Source organism: Protopterus annectens, chromosome 14.part0 (genome assembly GCF_019279795.1).
Source record: "Protopterus annectens isolate FY-2018-M chromosome 14.part0, PAN1.0, whole genome shotgun sequence".
Taxonomy (NCBI): domain Eukaryota; kingdom Metazoa; phylum Chordata; order Ceratodontiformes; family Protopteridae; genus Protopterus; species Protopterus annectens.
Genome location: NC_056748.1, coordinates 581,136,142 through 581,156,988, shown reverse-complemented (window position 1 = coordinate 581,156,988; position 20,847 = coordinate 581,136,142). Strand labels below are relative to the sequence as shown.

The window sequence follows — 20,847 nt, the reverse complement described above, 5'->3', positions numbered from 1 at the left end:
CAGCATGCAGCACGTGGCAAGCAGAAGCAGGCCTAAGCACATGGCAGCTGCAGCCCCTGTGGGGTTTCCAGGGAAGACTCTTAATTGTGGTGCTAGTCATGAGTCTATAAGAGAGAAGTGCTTAGCATTTGGTCAGCAATGCCACAAGTGTAAAAACTGGAACCACTTTCAAAAGTTTTGTAAATCAAGCAAGCTTCATTCAGTTATTAAGAAAGGTCACTCAAAAAAGCAAGTTGATCATATAGAAAGCTGCAACCCTACTTTCTATGTAGATGGTGTGTCAGTGGTTGATGAAAAGGATATTGAAGTAGATTTGTTGGTAAAGAATGAAGTATTTTCTACTGTCCTGATCAATGGTAAACCCGCAGAGCTCAAAGCAGATACTGGTTCAAACTGTAATGTAATATCAGCAGAAACATTTGCTAGAGTGAGAGCTGATAAGCAATGTAATTTGGCCAATTGTGTGAAGCTTGTTGCTTATGGAGGTGAAGGGATTCAAACCAAGGGCTCAGCAGTGCTTTCATGCTATTCGTCTGGGAACAGTTGCAGCTTGCAATTGTATGTAGTCAAAAGACCTGTGCAGCCATTATTAGGTCTTAGAGACAGTTTAAGAATGAAACTGCTTTCTTTTACCAAAAGAAGCACATCATGTAAGCACATGTTCCAGTTCCAGCATCAGTGACGCTATTTTCTCAGAGTATGCTGATGTTTTCGACAACAAGCTAGGCAAACTTCCAGTTCTGTACTCCATGAAAGTAGACGCAGAGGTCAGTCCAGTGATCAGACCAGCAAGGATAGTTCCAATAGCTATGCAGGACAAAGTTAAGGTCCAGTTAAACAAAATGGTGCAGCAAGGTGTGATTTGTCCAGTCACGGAACCAACTGAGTGGGTGTCTTCCATGGTATCTGCTCATAAGAACATTTCAGATGAAATCAGAATATGCATTGACCCAAGAGACTTGAACAAGTCATTAAAGAGACCTCATCATCCTATATATACTGTTGAGGAGATTGCCGTCATCATGCCAAATGCCACTGTTTACTGTCTTAGATGCAGAGTTCATTTTGGCAAGTAATGCTTGATCACAAGTCTTCACTACTGACTACATTCAGTACCCCATTTGGTAGATACATATTCCTCAGGATGCCTTTTGGAATAAATTCTGCCACTGATGTCTTTCAGCATGCAATTGAGCAAATGTTTTCAGGCTACCTGTGTGCAATAATAGTAGATGATTTACTGGTTGGGGGTAATGGTGAAACAAAGCATGATAGAAACCTCAGGAAAGTTCTTGACAGAGCATGCAAAGTGAATTTAACGCTCAGTCCTCTGAAATGTAAATTCAGACTACCAGATGTTACTTATGTAGGTCATTTGTTTACCAGTACAGGCTTATGACCAGACCCTTCTAAACAAGCAGCCATTCTTGAGATGCCAGCCCTGGACAATGGCCAAGCTCTACAGCGTTTCCTAGGTATGGTTAACTACTTGGGCAAATTTATTCCTGACTTTAGTGAGCTATCAGCACCTTTGAGAGAGGTGACATGCAAAACTGTTACTTGGTCATGGTTAGAGCAACACTAGAAAGCATTTGATAACCTCAAACAGCAAATTGCCAACCTGCCTACATTGAGATACTACGATATTCACAAGCCAGTAGTTCTTTCCTGTGATGCTTCAAAGTTCGGTCTTGATTCAGTTATTCTTCAAGAAGTCAGACCTGTTGTCTAGAACTCTTACCCAAATTGAGATGCAGTATGCTCAAACTGAGAAGGAACGTTTGGCAATTGTATTCACATTTGAAATTCCATGATTATATTTATGGCCGAGCTATCCAAATAGAAACTGATCATCAACCTCTAGTCACCATTTTAAAGAAGCCTATCCATTCAGCTCCAGCAAGACTACAATGAATGATGCTCAGATTATAAAAGTATATTTTCAAAATGGTCTATATAAAAGATAAACTTCTTTATCTGGCTGATACCTTATCCAGATCACCCAGAAATACCATGGAACAGCTTGATGAAGAGAATTTTAACTTTGATGTCATGGAAGTGTGTAATTTTTCTACCACAAGACTTGGTGAGTTGAGAGATCATATAAAGAATGATCCTCTTTTTCAACAGCTCAACCACTTCATTAATGTAGGATGGCCATCAAAGCTATCCTGTGTACCGCCAGAAGTGCAACCTTACATTCCATACAGAGATGAGATGCTGATGGAATATGGTATCATTTTCAAAGGTTACAAAGTTATTGTTCCTACTTCCTTACAACATGAATACATTCAGATTTTGCATTGTGGCCACACAGGTTCTGATTCCACCAAAAGAAGGGCAAGAGGACTAGTATTTTGGCCTTTTCTATCAAAAGACGCTGATAAAGTGGTTTCTTCTTGTTCAGTATGCAACAGTACTAAACCACATTTGCAAAAAGAGCCACTTCAGCTAAGCCATATTCCTGAACTACCTTGGACAACAGTAGCCACTGACATATTTGAGTGGAACAATCAGCATTACTTAGTGCTGGTAGACTCTTATTTGAATTGGTTTGAAATCAATTTGCTACCTAACCTGACATCCAGTGCTGTTATTACTAAGAGGAAATGTCATTTCTCAGTCCACAGTAGTCCACACAAAGTTATTTCTGACAACGGTACCCAGTTTACCAGTCAATTGTTTCAGAGATTTGCAAAAGAGTGGGACTTAATCCATGTTACTAGTAGTACTGAATACCCACAGTAAAATGGCCTTGTTGAACGTGCAGCACAGAGTGCAAAGCAATTACTAGAGAGGTCAAAGTGTGACAATACTGATAACTTCTTGGATTTACTTAATCTCAGAAATATACCCTAGGACAACTTACTTGGATTGCCTGCTCAGAGACTTCTATCTAGGCAAACCAGAACAACCTTGCCTATTAGATCTAGTTTGTTGGTGCCTAATGCTAAAAACTACAAAGCAATCAAAGCCTAACTTTTGAAGAAGCGTTCCGTTCAGGAGTCTAGCTATGATAAAATGAACTGATTTCTTCGTCCATTAAAAGGAGAGACAGTGAGGATGCAAATGGCAAAAGGCTTTGATTGAATTGGTCAAGTGAGAGGCATATGTACTGAGCTGAGATCCTACGTAGTGGAATCTGAGGGTATAGAATACAGGAGAAACCGTAGACAACATCTTCCTGTATCAGAAACGATATTGCAGCATCGTACCTGTGATACAGACTCTAGAGAGCAACCCTGACAATGTTCATACTGAAGAACACGTCTCAGTATCCATTCCTGTTTCTGATGATGTCCCAGGTGTCCCCAAAGTTGAACATTCCTTGAAGACATTGCCCATTGCCAGATCCAATTTTGACTTTTATGTTACATGATCAGGTCGTATTTCTAGACCCAATGTAAAATACACAGCAACCTGGTCATGATTGTTTTATATGCGTCTGATTTTGTATGACTGCACATCAGTGAATTAGTAATGTATAACTGCATGTCAAAAGATCATTTCTGTATAATTGCATGTCAGTGAATACTGCCATTTAGTATATGATCTATTTTTCAAACAGGGAGGATGTAGAACAGAGTGTGTGTATGTACCTTTAACAAGCATTTCCAGATGTAAGCACTTGCGTATAAATAGTGAACATGAGCAGGCAGCAGTGCCATTTTGAGAGAACAGCCAGAGTGTTGACATGTGTGAGTGTAGTAGTCAGTCTGTGTATAAGTTTATTTAAATTTAAGTTACAAAGCTTCATTCCTGATGTGTTTGTGTGTAATAAAGCTGCTTAAACTGAACCCACAACCGCTTGTCTGTTTTATCCTGACTGGAGGAGCGACACTATTTATCTATCTATCTGTCTGTCTGTCTATCTACCTGTCTATCTATCTATCTATCTATCTATCTATCTATCTATCTATCTATCTATCTATCTCTCTCTCTCTCTGTCTATCTATTTTTACTTCTCTGGTGGTTTAATGGGCATGGAGCTGCAGAGTGACTGCTCTGGAAGTCACCAGGGGTATATATTCTTGCCCTTCTAATGCTAATCTGGGTGATTAGCGTGATTATCAGGAGCAATGGGTAAACTGAGGTATTACATTTCAGAAAAAGTGCTTTTTGCTCTAGAGTTCAATATGACTTTGTTCTTTTCTTAGATACAATTGCATTATTTTATTTCTAACAAGATCCTGTTTACCAAAGAACTCAGTATGTTTTCTTTTAGATACAGCTGTAACAGGTATTGCTTATGAAAGAATTCAGTAAGATCTTATTTTACTCTTAGTTACAACTCCAAAGTTTCTTTTTAAAGAACTGTTGCAATAATTTTTACTTCATTTCTTTTTTTTTTCTTTACACTTGTTGAGCAGGCCTTTAGATATATTATGAAGAAACTGATATTACATTATTACCTGCATTGTAAAGTGCTAGCTTTCATTACCTTATTGAGTATCTTGACTTAATATTGACAGAAATTATGTTTTTGAAATTTTTATAAGTCCTCTAATGCTTTAAACAAAATGCACTGGGTGATCTGCAAGTTATTAAAATGCAACATTCACCTTATTTTCGAACTGAAGGTATATGTGCTGCTTTCTACTCATGATTTTTACTTTGTTGGTCTCTGGTGCTATTAATTATAGTTAATATCATCTTATTATTATTATTATTATTATTATTATTATTATTATTATTATTATTAGTTAGTACACTAGAAACAAAGGAGAAGTGTGTGTTTTCTATTCAGGTCTTAAGTAACATTTTTACTGTTGGGGTTAAATAGTAATAAAATTAAATACTGATTTTAAATACTGATTTTAAACACTAAAAGTAAGAAGAAGTACATGGGTCTATATTATATCAGCGAACGCTTAACTTAGCGAATGCTGTATAATCAACCCAAATATGTCGAAACACAAAAAGGCCGAACACACGGAACAGCGATTTTTTTCCCCAGGGAAAAAAAATCGCTGATCCATAAAAAAAAAAACAAACAAACCCAAAATAAATTGGGAGGCTTTGCCCCACACACCCCAATATGTGAGGGGCTGTGCCCTCCACACTCCCCTACTTAAATATACCATCTCCGAGATCGCACCACAGTGGAGGAAATTGCAAAGTCCTGAAAACGGTCCAGTGATTTTTTTTCCCTGGAAAAAAAAAATCGCTGTTCCGTGCTTTCGGGATTTTACCATTTTGAATAAAAAGGGTCGACTAAACAGTGTTCGCTAAGTTAAGTGTTCGCTGATTTAATAGGAACTCGAAGTACATTTCTTTATAAGTCTTATTTATTAATTGTTGCCTGTTATAAGCTTCACTAGTTCAAGTATTAAGGTGACACTATGATTAATAGTATCCTAGGAAAGTGCTAAGTACTGTTAGCAGTTACATGAGTCTACACTCTGGTTACTCTTGACTACACTTCTGGGAATGTATACTGGGAAAAAAATTCTGATTTTCTAAAGGCAGGTACATTCTGAGCCATCTGGGTAATAAAATATTTTGTTACAAGTTGGAAAAGCTTTTTTTTTTCCAGAAAATGAACAAATTATACTCTGAAGGAAACAACAGCGTGAAGAGACACTAGCATTTCGGGTCTGTGACACCGGATCAAAAAGTCCTTTCATCGAATGGCTTTTAAATTGGAAATGCCATTAACAGAAGTCACTTTTGTGAGATCACAGTGCAGTGAATATTGGAAAATTTGCCCTTTCCTCACTGTAGTGCAATCTCGGAGTTGGTATATATATTTATCGGGGGGTGTGGAAGCACAGCCCCCCACAAAATCGAGTTCTATTAATGACATTTTTGGTTTAAAAGCCGTTAGATGAAAGGACTTTTTAATAACGTGATATAGAACCTAGCATTTCTATTATGTAATGCAAGAGGTTTGAATAAAATATGTCCAGTTTGATGTTAATGATAGGAGAAGAAGACATAGAGTAGCAACTGCCACTGAAATATGGTTTAGGTCAAGCCCAGCTTTGTGTGCATCAGAGGGTTCCAGGGCATCCAAAACTATAGTGCTGGTAGTAAGACTGTGGGTGTTTTCATTTATGTTTGTGGCAGGTTGAAAGTAGCTTTTATTTTCAACAGTTCACATGCAGAAATCCTATCAGTATCCATAAGCAGAGGAAGTGATTGATTGTTTTTCACCATATTGCCAAATCATCAGTGTAGTTTCTTTTGTCCTCCTTTTCATAGGTTCATAGATGTGTACTAGGCTAATGGCCCTGGAGCCTTTACAAGCCTAGCCCATAGAAGTGCCCTGGGATCGTGCCACCCAACGTTAGTTCCCAGTGCCTCTATCAAGTAGAGCCACTGGAGTGATCCCCATGGTGAACATTCTATTTCCCATCCACTCATCAAGATTCCTCTTGAAGGGGGCCAGTGAAGTGCTCTGCTTGACATGTATGGGGAGGTCTATTCAAGAGCATGGGCAGTCTCTGGGTTATGAACCTGTCCCTCCAGCATGTTCTGTTGATTGTGGTAATGAGGTTGAGGTCTCTGGAGTGTGTGATGCGCAGGGAGGGATTGGGATTTCTTTAGCTGTAGCATTTCTAACAGAGCTGGGTCAGACATGGCTTTGTAAGTCAAACAGAGATCGCCTCTTAGTAGATGATATGAGACAGAGAATAGCTGGAGTTTTTTGAGTCTGTCCATGTAGGACATGTGTTTAAGGCCTAGGATCCTCTTTGTGAGGTACTTTTGTGGCTTTTCCAGCTGTTGCATGTGTCTAGTGAGGTACATGCCAAATGGGGCATTATACTTGATTGCTTGATGATTGGCCTAATGAGGGAAGAGTAGAGAGAGATGATTTCTTCCTGGATGCAAAACCCTTGGTAATGAGATGTGCCACATAGAAGGACTTTCTGACCACAGTGGCAATGTGGTGGTTGAAGGAGAGGTTGCTGTCAACCTGTGTCCCCAGATCTCTTATAATACCTTCAGTGTTCAGTGGGCTGCCATCAATGTGGTAATTAGTGGGAACAAAGTTTTTCCCAAAGGGGATGATGACTTATTTTTTGGCATTAAGCTTAAGGCTATGGTTTCAACACCAGTCATTGGTCTCAGTGAGGCCTTTCTGTAAGACACCTGCATCACTTGGGGAGTTAATAATGGCTCCCAGCTTGCAGTCATCTGCAAACTTGGTCTGCTGAAGTCCCTCCGTGTTGGCCTGGACTTCTGAGAAGTAGATGCCAAACAGGAGTGGACCCAGGACTGATCCTCGTGGGACTCCACTCATGACTGGTCGGCAGTCTGACTTGGAGTCCGCTACTTTTACACTGTGGATTCTGTCTGTGAGCCAGTTTGCAACCCACCTAGTGATGTAGGGGTTGATGCCTAATTTGGTGAGTTTATCAATGACTTCTGAGTGGGGAATGGTATCAAATAACTTGGTCAACTCAAGGAAGGCTGTATGAACTGCCATACCCTCATCCATAGCTCTGGTGACTGACTCAAAGAAGTCAACCAGGTTGAACAGGCATGATCTACCTTTCACAAAACCAAATTGAGTGGGATCTAGAGTTTGAAGATTCTCTATATCCTTGTTAAGTAGGTCCATGATGATGTGCTCCATAACCTTACATACAGACTCATCAGGCTAATGGGATGATAATTCTCAGGATCTGTAGTGCTCCCCTTTTATGGAGAGGGATGACTGCAGCAGTGCACCATTCGGTAGGGAGAAAGCCTGGGGTGAGGCTGTGATTGAGCAGGACACACAGATGTGATGCCACTTCACTTTGTAGTTCATGTAGAACACATCCAGGGATATTGTTGGGTCCCATGGAAACTGTTTTCTTGGCCTTGGACAATGCAGCTTTAACCTGTGCTGCAGTAATGCTGGGTGCCTGTCATTCCTCCGGTATTGTGATTGGTCCTTTATGGGGGGAGGGAGGGGTAAAGTTGGCACTGAATCTGTCGGCCAGTATGTTGGCAATATTTGTTGTCTCAGTATAGGATTTACCATTGTACAGTAACTCAGAGCAAACCTGGGTATTGCCATGGAGATTCCTGATCTAACTGTAGAAGGTTTTGTGGTTGTTTTTAGTGTCTGCCACAATTCTGCCTTCATAGCTGGCTTTAGAGGTTTTCTCTGTCCTTTTTAATTTTTTTTTTATCGCTACTGCTTTGACAACTGTGTGTGTATGTGTGGAAGTCTGTCAGTTGTATTTTGTGTGTGTGTGTGTGTGTGTGTGTGTGTGTGTGTGTGTGTGTGTGTGTGTGTGTATATGTGTGTGTCTGTCTGTGTGTTGTTAGTACACATGCTTGCTCTCAGTGTTAAATATATTCTATAATCATTTTCTCAGTTTAAAAAGTCACTTTCTGCCTTAGCAGGACTGGATGCATTTGGGAGAAGTAAGATGACCTGCTTAATTTAATATCGATACAAATAGAAGGCATGATTACTGTGGCTGTCTTCTTTGGAGGGAAATGACTAGCTGCCTGCTGCTGCTAGCTCATTATTTTGGTTTTACAGGATTAATGTGATTATGTGAAGTAAAGTACAATATTTTAATGTGTGGCAACTGTTTGGAACAAAGCCAAGGTGACCATTTTGCTACAGGACCTAAACTGGGACACTTGGGGGCCACTGTGGGAAGCCAGGTCTGCAATCCCATTCTCCCAGCCCCCATGGGAGTGTGAATAGGGCAACCATGTCATCTCGCACGGGGCTCAGGCAGGTTGGCCTCCCATACTTCACCAGGTACTGTGGGGATACCACTCTGTGAACAGCACCACCCAGGAGGCAAGAGATCACATGCCAGGAGGCTTGAAGCAGTGCACATTCGTCGGCACCTGGCACTGTGGAGGTGAGAGACTGAGGTGTGCCGCAAAATGTGCAGCGATGGGGGGACCTAGGGCCATCTCCCCTGCGAGTTTGAAAGCCCTAGGTGCAACTCAAAGTGGAGAACTGATACCACGGACATCTGGATGAAGGACTGACTGAGGCTTTGTGGCCCAGCAGAATTCCATGAGGCTGGGTAGATCCCCTGAGAGGTTCCAAGAGCATGCATGACACTGCATGATTTGGCAGCAGTTAGGAGATATGTAACCCTGGAAAAGAGCTTTCTTTCCTGAGTAGAAGTGGAACCTCAGAGGGGGTCAGTCCCGATGGAAGTCTGGAAGGGAGAGAGAGAGGTGGAAGGTGACTGGTACAGGACAGCTATCACCTGGGTGAGGTGGTACAGACTATGCCCCCTCTGGGACAGAAATGTGGAAGGGGGAGAGAGGCAGATAGTGGCAGGGCTGGGCGAACTCCTGCCTCAGTGAGGGGGGGTCAGGCAGAGGTCCCTAAAATGGAAGTCCTTAAGGGAGCGCAAGAGCGGACAGCAGCAGGGCCTGGAGAGCTCTTGCTTGGGTGAGCAGGGTCAGACACAGCCCTCCATGATGGAAGTCCTTAAGGAAGCAACTGGGAGACAGTGGTGGGGCCTGCCTGGGTGAGTGGGGTCAGGCAGAGCTCCCCATGATAGAAGTCCTTGAAACACCAGGGTGGACGGCAGAGGGACCTGGAGAGCTCCTGCCCGGGCAAAGGCAGCCAACTTCTCAAAGTCCCCAGAGCTGCTCTGGATGGGAAAGCAGAGGGACTCTGAAGCCTTCATGAGAGAGGATCTGACCCTCAGTAGCCCAGGGGAGGTCCAGAGGAGTGGACAGGTTTGGAGAGAAGCTCCCCTGAGAGGGTCCAAGGGCATGAGTAATCCAGCACGATTTGGCAGCCTGCAGGAGACATGCTGTTGGTGGAGTCCCCTGACATGGGGGGGGGGCATGGCTGGGGAAGGTCTCTTGGTCAGGTTGAAAGGGAGGACTGTAGAGTTTGGCCCTGACAGAAGTCAGTACGAGAGTGCCAGGTAGATGGGTGTAGGGCCTGGAAAGCTCCTGCCTGAGTGAGTTGGGGTCAAGCAGAACTCCACACGATGGAAGTCCTTGAGGGAGTGACTGACTGATGGCAAAGGCATCCAACCTTACCCTATACCCAATTGCATCCCCAAAAAATCACAAAGTCCCCAGAGCTGCTTAGGATGGGAAAGCAGGGGGGACTGGCCACCCTGGGAAGCCAAGTCAGCATTCAGACTGAGCGGTCTAAACTGGGACATTTCTGTGTCCCAAAGACAATGTTTGGGATTCCGGGACAGAGACTTCCAAACTGGGACTGTCCTGGAAAAGCTGGGACTGTTGGTCACATTGAACAAAGCTGAAATACATGCTTATCCTCTTTTATCACTGTCTTACATCTGAATTGCAGACATAAGCAAATATAGCTGCTTTGGTGGGGGTTGTCTGAATGAAAGTAACTGACCCTGCTGACACTTACTCTGTTTAACATTCATTGATCAAAAATTAAGGGATATATACATCATAGAATACCTAGACCTTCATTACATCTGGGGGCTGTAGGCCCCCCACACACCAAGGTTGTATAAGTGTGCTTACCCACCTAGTCTAAAATCAGCCCTGTTCATTGAAGTACACACACATTCATTGAAGTACTTGTCTGTGTTGGGGGGGTGATGTCATTATTTCTTTAACATTCCTTCCAAGTCTTAGATCTGATTGTATCTTGCATTGGGTTGGGGACTTGTGGTCATTATTTATTTATTTATTTATTTATTTACTCACATATTTCATAGAGATGCACAGAGGATCATTATAGTTTGTATGGGTGCACTGTACTGTCTCTAGAAGTAGCAAGTTGTAAACATTACTTTAATCATTATTTTTTTTTTCATTTCCTCATAGACAAACATCTAGTACATACATAGTTGGCTATCTTTTGGGGAAGAATAAATTAACATGCTGTTTATACATGTCTAATGGCAATATATTATGTTCTGTTGGACTTCTCAGTTTTGTTCCAGTCTGACGTCAGAAGGGAACACAGAAGATGTCTGCCTTTTTGGGGTAGGAGAAGAGGAGGCATGCTGTATATAAGCATGACAGCAGCAACTTGAAATATGACTGTGGACATTTGTACCATAATTTTAATCCTTATTTTATACCATAGGGGTATACACAGAAAGCAACTGCCTAATTTGAGGTGGGGGAGTTGGAGACAGGTACTTTCCACAGATATATGTATCCTCACAAGCTCTTGCTTTCTCAAGTTTATTGTGGAGTGGTGTTTATTCAGCTGTGAGCATTAAAAGTTGGATACAGCTTATTCCTTCCTTGAAACAAGTAAGTAGGATTGAGTTTTCCTATATGCATGATATTTACTCAGGCCATCACTGGATCAAAAAGTTGAAAAAAAAGTTCTAAAATGTATCTCAGAGCATCTACAACCCTATAGATTTTGGATGTGTAGCAGACTCCAGCTTAATTTGGTTGTTACATGGTTGTCTGGGTCAATTAAGAAGTTCTGAAAGGTTGCAGGAAAAATCACAGTTGAAGAGTAAGGCTGAATATTCTTTCCATGATTATGTTTTTTCTTCAGGCAATCATTGGATGAAAGGGTTGTTTAAAAACTCCAAAATGCACTTTGGAGCATCTTGAAACCTCAAGGCTTTTGGAGAGATTGCACTCCTTCAGGCCCCAAAATAATGCAGTTGTTTCCTCCACAGTTGTCAGAGTGCAGTGTTGCCTAGATATAACATGTTGGATGAATCAATGAATTGCAGAATTAATGAATGAATAACTGCCAGGAAAAACTGAAGAGTAAGAAAAACTGTGAGATAGAAAAAGAAGGCAAAAAAAGTAATCTGTATAATGTTAGTAGGCCAGGGTAGGTTGGGCAGTGGTGGAGGTGCACTATTCAGCCTTTTCACCTAGGTCACCTGTTTACAGGCCGGTCCTGTCTGTCACAGATGTAGCTCAAGCTGCAAAAATGAAGTCAGAATATCAGAAAGGACCAGCACCACACCAAAATACTTATCTCTGCAGGTATATGTGACACAGAAGCTTGCACAGCAAGACCTATGAAAAATGATTGAATCCATACATACATCACATAGAACACATATACATGCATAAAATGCATCCAAGACATTTTCAATAAGGGCAACACACAGCAGCATGTGTTTAAACAGCAACATTTTATGGAAACAAATGTGTACAAGTGCATAAATATCCAGTTCTATATGCACAGGCTTAAATAGAATCTCCATCAGAGGCCATCAATGGGGATAAAGTACCCCCTCCTTCTGGATGTTCAGTGCTTCCCCACAAGAGCAAATCTTAATAGCTGGCCTGGTTTCCCATATGTGGCCGTCTTCTGGGAATATTTAAGGATCCTAGTTTGCCAAAATGCTGCATATTTTTCAGCTCTTTAGTCATAGCATGAGGTAGAGAATGAGGTAGAAACTGTGGGTGACCAGTCATAGCAGGATCATAAAACTGTATGTTGACCAAAAGAGACACTATACTAGTGCCACAAACAGGTAGCCAGAGCACTGCATATGAATGACTTCACAGGATGAGAAAATAAAGGATTAACACTACCCAAAGGCAAAGCGTTAACCCATCTGGATTCCAGGGACACTGGGAAAAAAGTGATGGTGAAGTGTATGGAGCACAGAGCCTGCACTTTAACTACTGTCTAGGAGGTCCACAGTACTTTGAGGAATAACTTGTTGTTGCATGCTAAGGCTACTCCTACTAGAGTTATCTGCACACTGAAGGTTTCCTAGCTGAACTGTCTTGTTATTCACCTCAGCCATGATGGTGTGAACAGCTTGTTCAGTAACACAAAGTTGGCATATATTTGCTGAAATTGTTGTAACATTTCACTATGGAGATGCTGAATTAGCCTTTCATGTGTCTTTTCCACATCTTTCCATGTGGGCACCACTGTGCCAAACCATGTCTTCTCCTGCTACTGATGTTTATCCACATCCTTCTAGTGATCTGAAAAACATAAAGCCATAGAAACATCATCACACAATTCAGTCCTGAGCTTACAGTACTTACTAGGGAGATACATATGCATTCCATAGCATTTTACCAAACAGACTGCCAAGTCACCCTATTTTATTTTTATTCTAAGATCTTTCTATTTTTTTTTTCATTTTGCCCAAGGCCTGAATATTTACCCTTCTCTTCAACATCTGTGACACACTCTTCCTGTTTTTTGTCTTCTTGCTTTACATGTACAAGCTTTATGACCATTGTGTGAAGTTGGCTTCAGTTTGTTGGACCTCTGGTCTTTGTAACCCATCTGTAATGAAGCACATCTTCAAAATATTCACAGTGGTGAAGCTGCTGTTTCACTAGCATGAGAGATGATAATGCAAAAATGTTCTTCCTTTGCATGGGTTTTGTAAGGCAATACTAATATTGGGTCATATTTCATCAAAGTGCTATTTCAGCTCATTCAGTCATACCAGAACTTAGTTAACTAACCTGTCAGACTCCTGTATGCAGACAGGATGAACAACAATTGCCTTGAGTTCTGAGTCACAGTTAAATTTAACTATGAAAAAAAATACTTAAATAGTAAGGCATCTTTTTCCCCTTACTCATTCAATTTAAATAATTATGTTGCATCTTTTTCCCCTTACTCATTCAATTTAAATAATTATTTTGCATCTTTTTCCCCTTACTCATTCAATTTAAATAATTATTTCATGTTTAAGCTGCTTAATAGTGGCAATGAATACTGCAGTTTCAGTCCTACAGTTAGGGCACATTGCAGTAAAATTGCTGTGTATGGTCTGCCTTTGATGTGGTGTAGGATTCAGTGTAACAGGGTAGCTCCGCCCACACATATAGCTCTGTAGGTGTGGAGTGAAAAACAGCGGGATCTGTATGGTGAGTATGAATGAGTTAATGTGACCAACATTACAAAATGGCACTCATCAAATTCATTTTTAATGATTAGTATTATGATCTACAGACCTACAAACTGCAATAATAATAATACATTAGTATAGTGTATTATTTACATATGTTGTTGCAGGACATTTCACATGAAAATGTGGTATGAGCATGACATAGACAGTGACAACAAGCATGTCCTTCAAGCAGCACTAAGGAACATGGCTAACAGTAGTGTGAGCATATGCATGTGCATGTATGTCCAGATAATATGCTGTATGATAACCATGCAATCACTGTGCTTCACTACTTTCAAACATGAGGGGTTGAAAACATCTGTGTGACTGCAGCAAGTAAAACAGCACATAGGTGACTAATTTATGTGGGCATACAGATGACAGATGTAACATCACATGACAAAAGGCCCATCTCAGTGTTTTAACTCAGAATGCAGTAGTATGTAAGATACACATGAGCAACCACACATGCCATGCCTAACAGAGTGGATGCCTGATATCCAGTCATACGGTGAGACACAGGAAATATAATATTCATCTGGTTAAAACAACAGTGTGTCACTCCTGTGCCACTGCTTTACATACTGTATCAAAAGAAAATACCCTGACACATGTAAATATGCCACATAGGTTAAGAATGCTCAGCATCCACAAGTGTACTACACTCAGAGTGGCATGCATGAAATACTGGGGGCCACATTGCAGCTTGCCAGTCATGCTTAACACCAGCAAACTGTATACAACACATTACCTTTCCTAGCAGAACTGACACACCCAAACATAGCAGTTTATATACTGTGGCTATGAAGAGTACACATCATGCTCCACTGCTCCATCATATTAGTACTGCCTCACCCATGAAGAACCAAACTCTGCACTAACAACTGCCATGCATGTGACACATTTGTGATGAGTTCAGTTGCTCAGATCTGTACCAAGTGCCATTCTACCTTTATTAGTATATTACTATGGTATGAAACAGGTCATTGTGGACATTGGTCAACCTCTTCTTCCATCCATATTATGCTGTTTGGCTTTGCTAGAGGGTTTCAAACCCTATAAAATAATTACTCATTAGCATGGCTTTCTGTTAACATTCTACACTGAAGGGACAAATTATTATAATCACACACAGCTGACAACACAGCTATGTTTTTGCCATCTACCCAGATGACTCTATGCAGTGCTGGATATCTTATATCAGCAACAGTGCATGCTACATGGACTGACAGTATCAGGAATGAAGGACTGTCATACTATCATACATATAGTATATTTCAACTACCCTTTGTCAACAATGGTACACAAAGACATGAGTATGGTGCCTCATTATGAGACCAACAAAATGCTGAGTTTCCCTACTGCCCCATATGGACAAAGAGGACCAACTCCCCACTGCATTTCAATTGTGTTACAGCTTTTAATCATCAGACATCTTTGCTTGTGTAGTGTATTGAAAAACAAGATGGCTGACAGCACAGGTGGTTCCTTTTGGAATTTGTCTAGAAATGGATAAGCATAGCTTGCCACTCAAGCTATTCTATTGCTTCTACCAACTATGCTTTGTATAGCAACACTCAGTTATGTTGTCATCATGGTACAATACTGGCTGTATAAATTGTAGATTAGATCCACACAATAAAGACAAACTAAGCAGGTCTGTAGGAAACCACACCGGTCATGATGTAGTACTGCTCGAAAAGTTTAATAAACATAATAAGCACTTTCATCTTGTTACAAACAAAACTTTTTCAGACTAAAAACCATTTGTAAACTCATTGTATAAATAACCATAAAATCACATGATCCTAAACCTCCAAAATCACATCTCCTAGATTTTAAAGTGCTAATACTAATACATTAAAATGATTTCTTGCAAAAATGCATTTAATATAGTAGTTCTACTGTGAAAATGTAACAACATGGCGCATAAAAATAAGTTAAAATAAAAATTAACATTAAGACATTATATAAATTTAATATTAAGTCATATCCTAGTACCAATGAAGTATCCACTTATCTAAGTAAAAACATTAGTCTCAATAGGTACATAATAGAGCAATGCTCATTCAAACCAGGCCAATTAAAGGCACTGCAATAAAGCTGCCAAAATAACTCCCTCTTTTCAAGGGTAAGTGTCCATGGACCCCTCCTCTCATTTTGGGATATTTTTTCCAAGACTGTAAACTTGAAAAGATGTCCAGGATTATTTTGAATATGTTTAAATAGCACATTTGTATTCTTTTCTTTTTTTATTTTGTACACATGTTCATAAATACGTTCTTTGATTTTCCATTCAGTTTTCCCAATGTAAATCCATGGACATGCTTGACACAAGGCTACATAAAAAACACCCTTTTTTCACAGTCAAATTTCCTTTTTAATGTATGTTCATGTTCATTCAAACTAACTGTAGTCCCTATTTTGATGTGTTTGTAATAACTACAATGCCCACATTTTTTCATGATACCTTCCCTCTTGGTATATTCTAATGTATTCCCTCTATCTAATAAAGCTTTTAAATTTCTTCTTCTCTTATACACTATCCTGGGGGATATAGCCTATTTTTCTAGTAGAGACCTATCCTCTGTCAAAATCATCCAGTCTTTCTTTCAATTCATCCTTATACTATCACTGTTTAAATTATAAGTAGTGATAAATGATTGTCAATAAGTTATCTGGTTCAAAGTAACTGTGTTTGAGTTGGCCTTTAAAGTTTGTTCTGTCTGGTTAGTTGAAATATTAGTCTCATAAGATAAATTAGGGACAAAACGATTGCTATCCCTCTTATTAATCACTTCATACATGAGGGTATTAATGAAGCATATATGATAACTCTGCCTAAGAAACATAGTTTTTAAGTTGTTACATTCCTGAATGAAGTGTTAATCTTGGATGATCATACGGGCTGCTCTCACGAACTGGCCTTTCACCACATCTGTTTTTTGTGCTATAGGATGGGCACTATCAAAATATAAGAGGGTATAGGCATAGGTAGGTATTCTGTGTATATGAGAATAATATCTCCCTTTGTCTTTTCCAAGTTTGACGTCTAAATATGCTATAAGGTAATCTGCTATTTCATATAAGAACTTCAAAAATGTAGTGCCATTGTTAATATATTCAAAGAAAGCGGGAAAGTTTTCTTTTCCACCTTTCCAAATGATAAATATATCATCCAGATATCTAACATAAAGTCTTCTGTAGCGCTCATAATTGTCCATAGTTAGAAACTGGTTCTCCCACTATACCATGACTATATTAGCAAAAAGAGAACAACAGGAAGAAGCCATGACCACCACTTTGTTTTGTAAGTAGTAGTTCCTTTCAAATAAAATATAGTTGTTCTTAAGGACTATTTACAATAGTTCTTCATATAAGTTAATTCTAGTTTGCTCAATTCCCTTAGTATGATCTCAAAGTTGCTATATTTAATTAGCAGGGATGTGGGGGTGCAGAGGGGTTGCCCCCTTGCAAAAATTCTGCATGTGTTATGTTCATGACTTTTTTAATTTGATCATGTGGTTTCAACCATTTGAATTTTGACATTTTAAAAAGTCAACTAAATAAGAGCGGCTGTACACATTAAACACCAAACAACTAAGAAATTGTATAACTCCCTCTCAATGCCACCACAGATCCAATGACACTTTTCAAGCAGCTGGTGAAATAAACAAAAATTTAATAACATAAAAACTTAAAAACTAGTATAGCAATAAGATTTAGCGCTTTCATCCACCATAAACGTGGACTTCATCAGAATGCCATACTGTTGCTTTGTTTCCTTAAAATACCCTTTCAAAAAAGGCACCTTTGGGAAGGAACCAATAGAAAGTTACAGTTGGTTCACATTATTTAAAGATACACATAACATTTAATACAATTCAGAACCCACATCTATGAAGAGATGATTATCTCAATAACCTTTCTCCATACTTGTTGTGGGCTTATATCATTTCTTACATTACAAGATTGTTTTGTACTTATGAAAAGTGGATACTTTGTACATATTCATGTATTCAATTACATACTTTTCATTCACAACAAGTTCATATTCTTGCTTATAATACAGGTCCTATAGGAATATGATCATTGAGTCCTGGGGGGGGGGGGGGGTAGTAGCATTAAGCAAAAATTGCCACTTCACTTCTTTTTCAGCAAGTGAAATTTTAATGTCCCCTTCCTTGGGTTAGGTTTCACCTGTTCCAATATACCAAACTTAAAGTTTTTACAATTCCTACTGCTATCTAGATGTCTATATAATGCATTATTCTTTTCTTTCCGACCAATATTATACAAATGGTCATATATTCTATTTTTTAGACATCTGTTTATCTTTCTGACATAGAAACCTGGACATTCTAAACATTTAGCTAAATATATAACATGTTTGGTATTGCAATTCCCATTTCTTAATGTTACTTTTGTCCTATTAAAATTCTCAAGGACTAAACTATCAATTTCTAAAATTGCATGACACTGCTTGCATCTTCCACATTTTGTGGTGTATATTTCTTTTTTTTTTGCCCACCCATCAGTTGTCAAAGGGTGCTCAAGTTTATTTTTTATATTTGGTCCTGTTTTATATACAAATATAGGTGTCTCTCCTAACATGTCAACCAACCCATCCTCTGATTTTAAAATGATCCAGTTAGATGTCATTATATTTTTACATACTGAGCATATTGGTTGTATTCTAAGATACATGCCCTGTTGTATTTATTGTTCCCTTCATTGTTTCACATGAAGTTCACCTGGAGACTGTCAAATCCTAAAATAAGTTTGTATCTTTTACCCCATTCACTCATTACATAACCTGTGATGTCAGCTATAAGGCCATTGGGGTATCCTCTTTCCCTAAATAAACTTCCAATAAATTCTATTTCTAATACCATTTCTTCATGGAGGGATGTCATCCCGGCAGCCCTAATACATTGCCCTTTCAGTATACTCCTCATCTGATTTCTGGGATGATTACTTGAATATTCCAAATAGGAATTACTAAACGTCTCCTTCCTGTGGATTTAAGATTTGAATCCTGTGGGTGTATGTGAAACTAAGGTGTCTAACTAAGCAATTCCTACTTGGTTGCTGTTGTAAGTAAATTGGAGAAACTGCTCGAGTTGTTTAAATATTGTACAAACTTAGTTATCTCATCGAGGGGACCATCCCACAAAATAAAAATATCATCCAGAAATCTAGTGTAACATTTGACATACTTGAAGTATTCACTGTTAAAAACATGTTGTTCCTCCCAGTCAAGGAGTACCAAGTTTGCAAAGATGGGGGCACAAGCTGCCCCCATTGCTACACCCTTGGTCTGCCTGTAATACTCCCCCTCAAAGTAAATGAAGTTGTTTTCTAATACAATAGACATACATTCAACAATAAGTTGGACCCTATCCCATTCAGTCCCTGAATGTTTCCTAACACTGTTGGTAAACATCTCTAAACCTTCTTCCTTCGGAATGCAAGAAAATAGGTCAATTACATCAATAGTAAGAAATGCTAGTTCCCTTCTCCATAAACTAGGTTTCAGTCTACTAAGAAAATCCCAGGAATCTTTTATAATATGAGGTACTTTTACAAAAATGTGTTTTAACCAATGGTCTATAGCTATTCCTATAGGAAATGTTTTGGATTTGCTGCCAGATACTATTGGTTGGAAGGGTGGATCCAACAACTTTTTGTGTACTTTGGGTATACCCACTATTGTGGCTATTACAGGGGAAGTTACCCTCAAAAAATTAAATGTGTCGGTGGTGATTCTACCATCTAAATTAAATTCTTCCAATTATAAATCTATCCGTCTGTAAGCTATGTGAATTTCATTCATAGAGACAGTTTCATAATTCCCTGACTCATGTAATATTCCATACATTTTGTTGGTGTATTCCATAGAATCATTTATTACTACCCCTCCCCCCTTGTCGGGTTTCATAATCCTAATTCCAAGATCTGATTTTAGCTGGTATAACACATCATTTTCTTTGGCCGATAGATTGTACTTGTACCTATCCTGGTTAATCCTCTGTTGTAACTTGTATAACTCCCTTGTAACAACCTTCTCATAAGTAGCTATAGTGGGGTGCATGGGGGAATAAATACACTTTTTTTCTTAAGTGTACCAGTGACGATACTACTGGTTTGGTCATGAAAATGAATGGCTAAATTTAATTTCCTTAGGTATAATTTAAATTCAGTCATGTTGTCAACTATATTGAACCTCGTTCTAGGCACACATTTCATCCCTTTGGATAAAATACTAAAATATTCTTCCTCTAACTGAATTTTCTTGTAGTTAAATATATTCAAGTTGTTCAAACTATAATCTACTTCATTCAAGGCCTCTATATGACTTCTATTAGCCTCTTTGGTCCCAATAGTTACCATTAATATTGTCTCCTTTTCCACCTCTGTTGGCCCCATACCAATTCTTCCTCTCCCACTCCTGTTCCTCCTCTCTGCCATATCTCCTCGTCCCTGGTGGGTAGTTTCCCTGTCTCCTCTGAAAATTTTGGACCTGCTTGTTATGAAAATTGGGTCGATGGAAATTTTGCTGTACAACCCTTTCTTGATGGTCCTCTGCAGGTAAAATAGGCTTTCCTTTCCCACTTTTCTTCCAAGGATATGCCTCTCCCTTCTTATATTGTTCAAGATCTCTCTCCATTTTCTTGCATTTCCTTTTATAAATATTTTCAGACTTATCCTCCGCAATATCAAGCTGTTTACTATATAATTTGTCCCACTGTGCAAATAATAAATTATTTGTAATCAAAGAATTCAACTTTTCCACTTCATTAATTAAATAGCATAACCTTTCATCATTGTATTTTATAATTAACTTCATATATATAAAACCAAAATTATCAAATAGTGCATTAAACTTATTTTTCACAGTTTCTGTTATAGTAATTCCCATCGGCACCTTAAAAAACCTCAACCCTACAGGAACAATGTTAAGCTCCAAACATTTGTTTAAATACACATTATCCATTTTTAAACCTTTAATTATTCCTAATGTTTTGCCCAAGGAATAAATCATGTATTTCAATGTTCCATTGTTATTAGAGTC

The 20,847-nt window shown here is 39.2% G+C and overlaps 1 long non-coding RNA gene across 1 annotated transcript in view; it reads right to left on the bottom strand.

Moving 5' to 3' along the window:
* Positions 1-12,016: 12,016 nt before the first annotated feature.
* The window catches only part of LOC122789114, a 116,389-nt gene continuing 107,558 nt past the window's right edge, over positions 12,017-20,847 (bottom strand). Inside the window, exon 2 of the long non-coding RNA XR_006362769.1 lies at positions 12,017-12,846. This is a non-coding gene — a long non-coding RNA (uncharacterized LOC122789114). The remainder of the gene's footprint in view (positions 12,847-20,847) is intronic.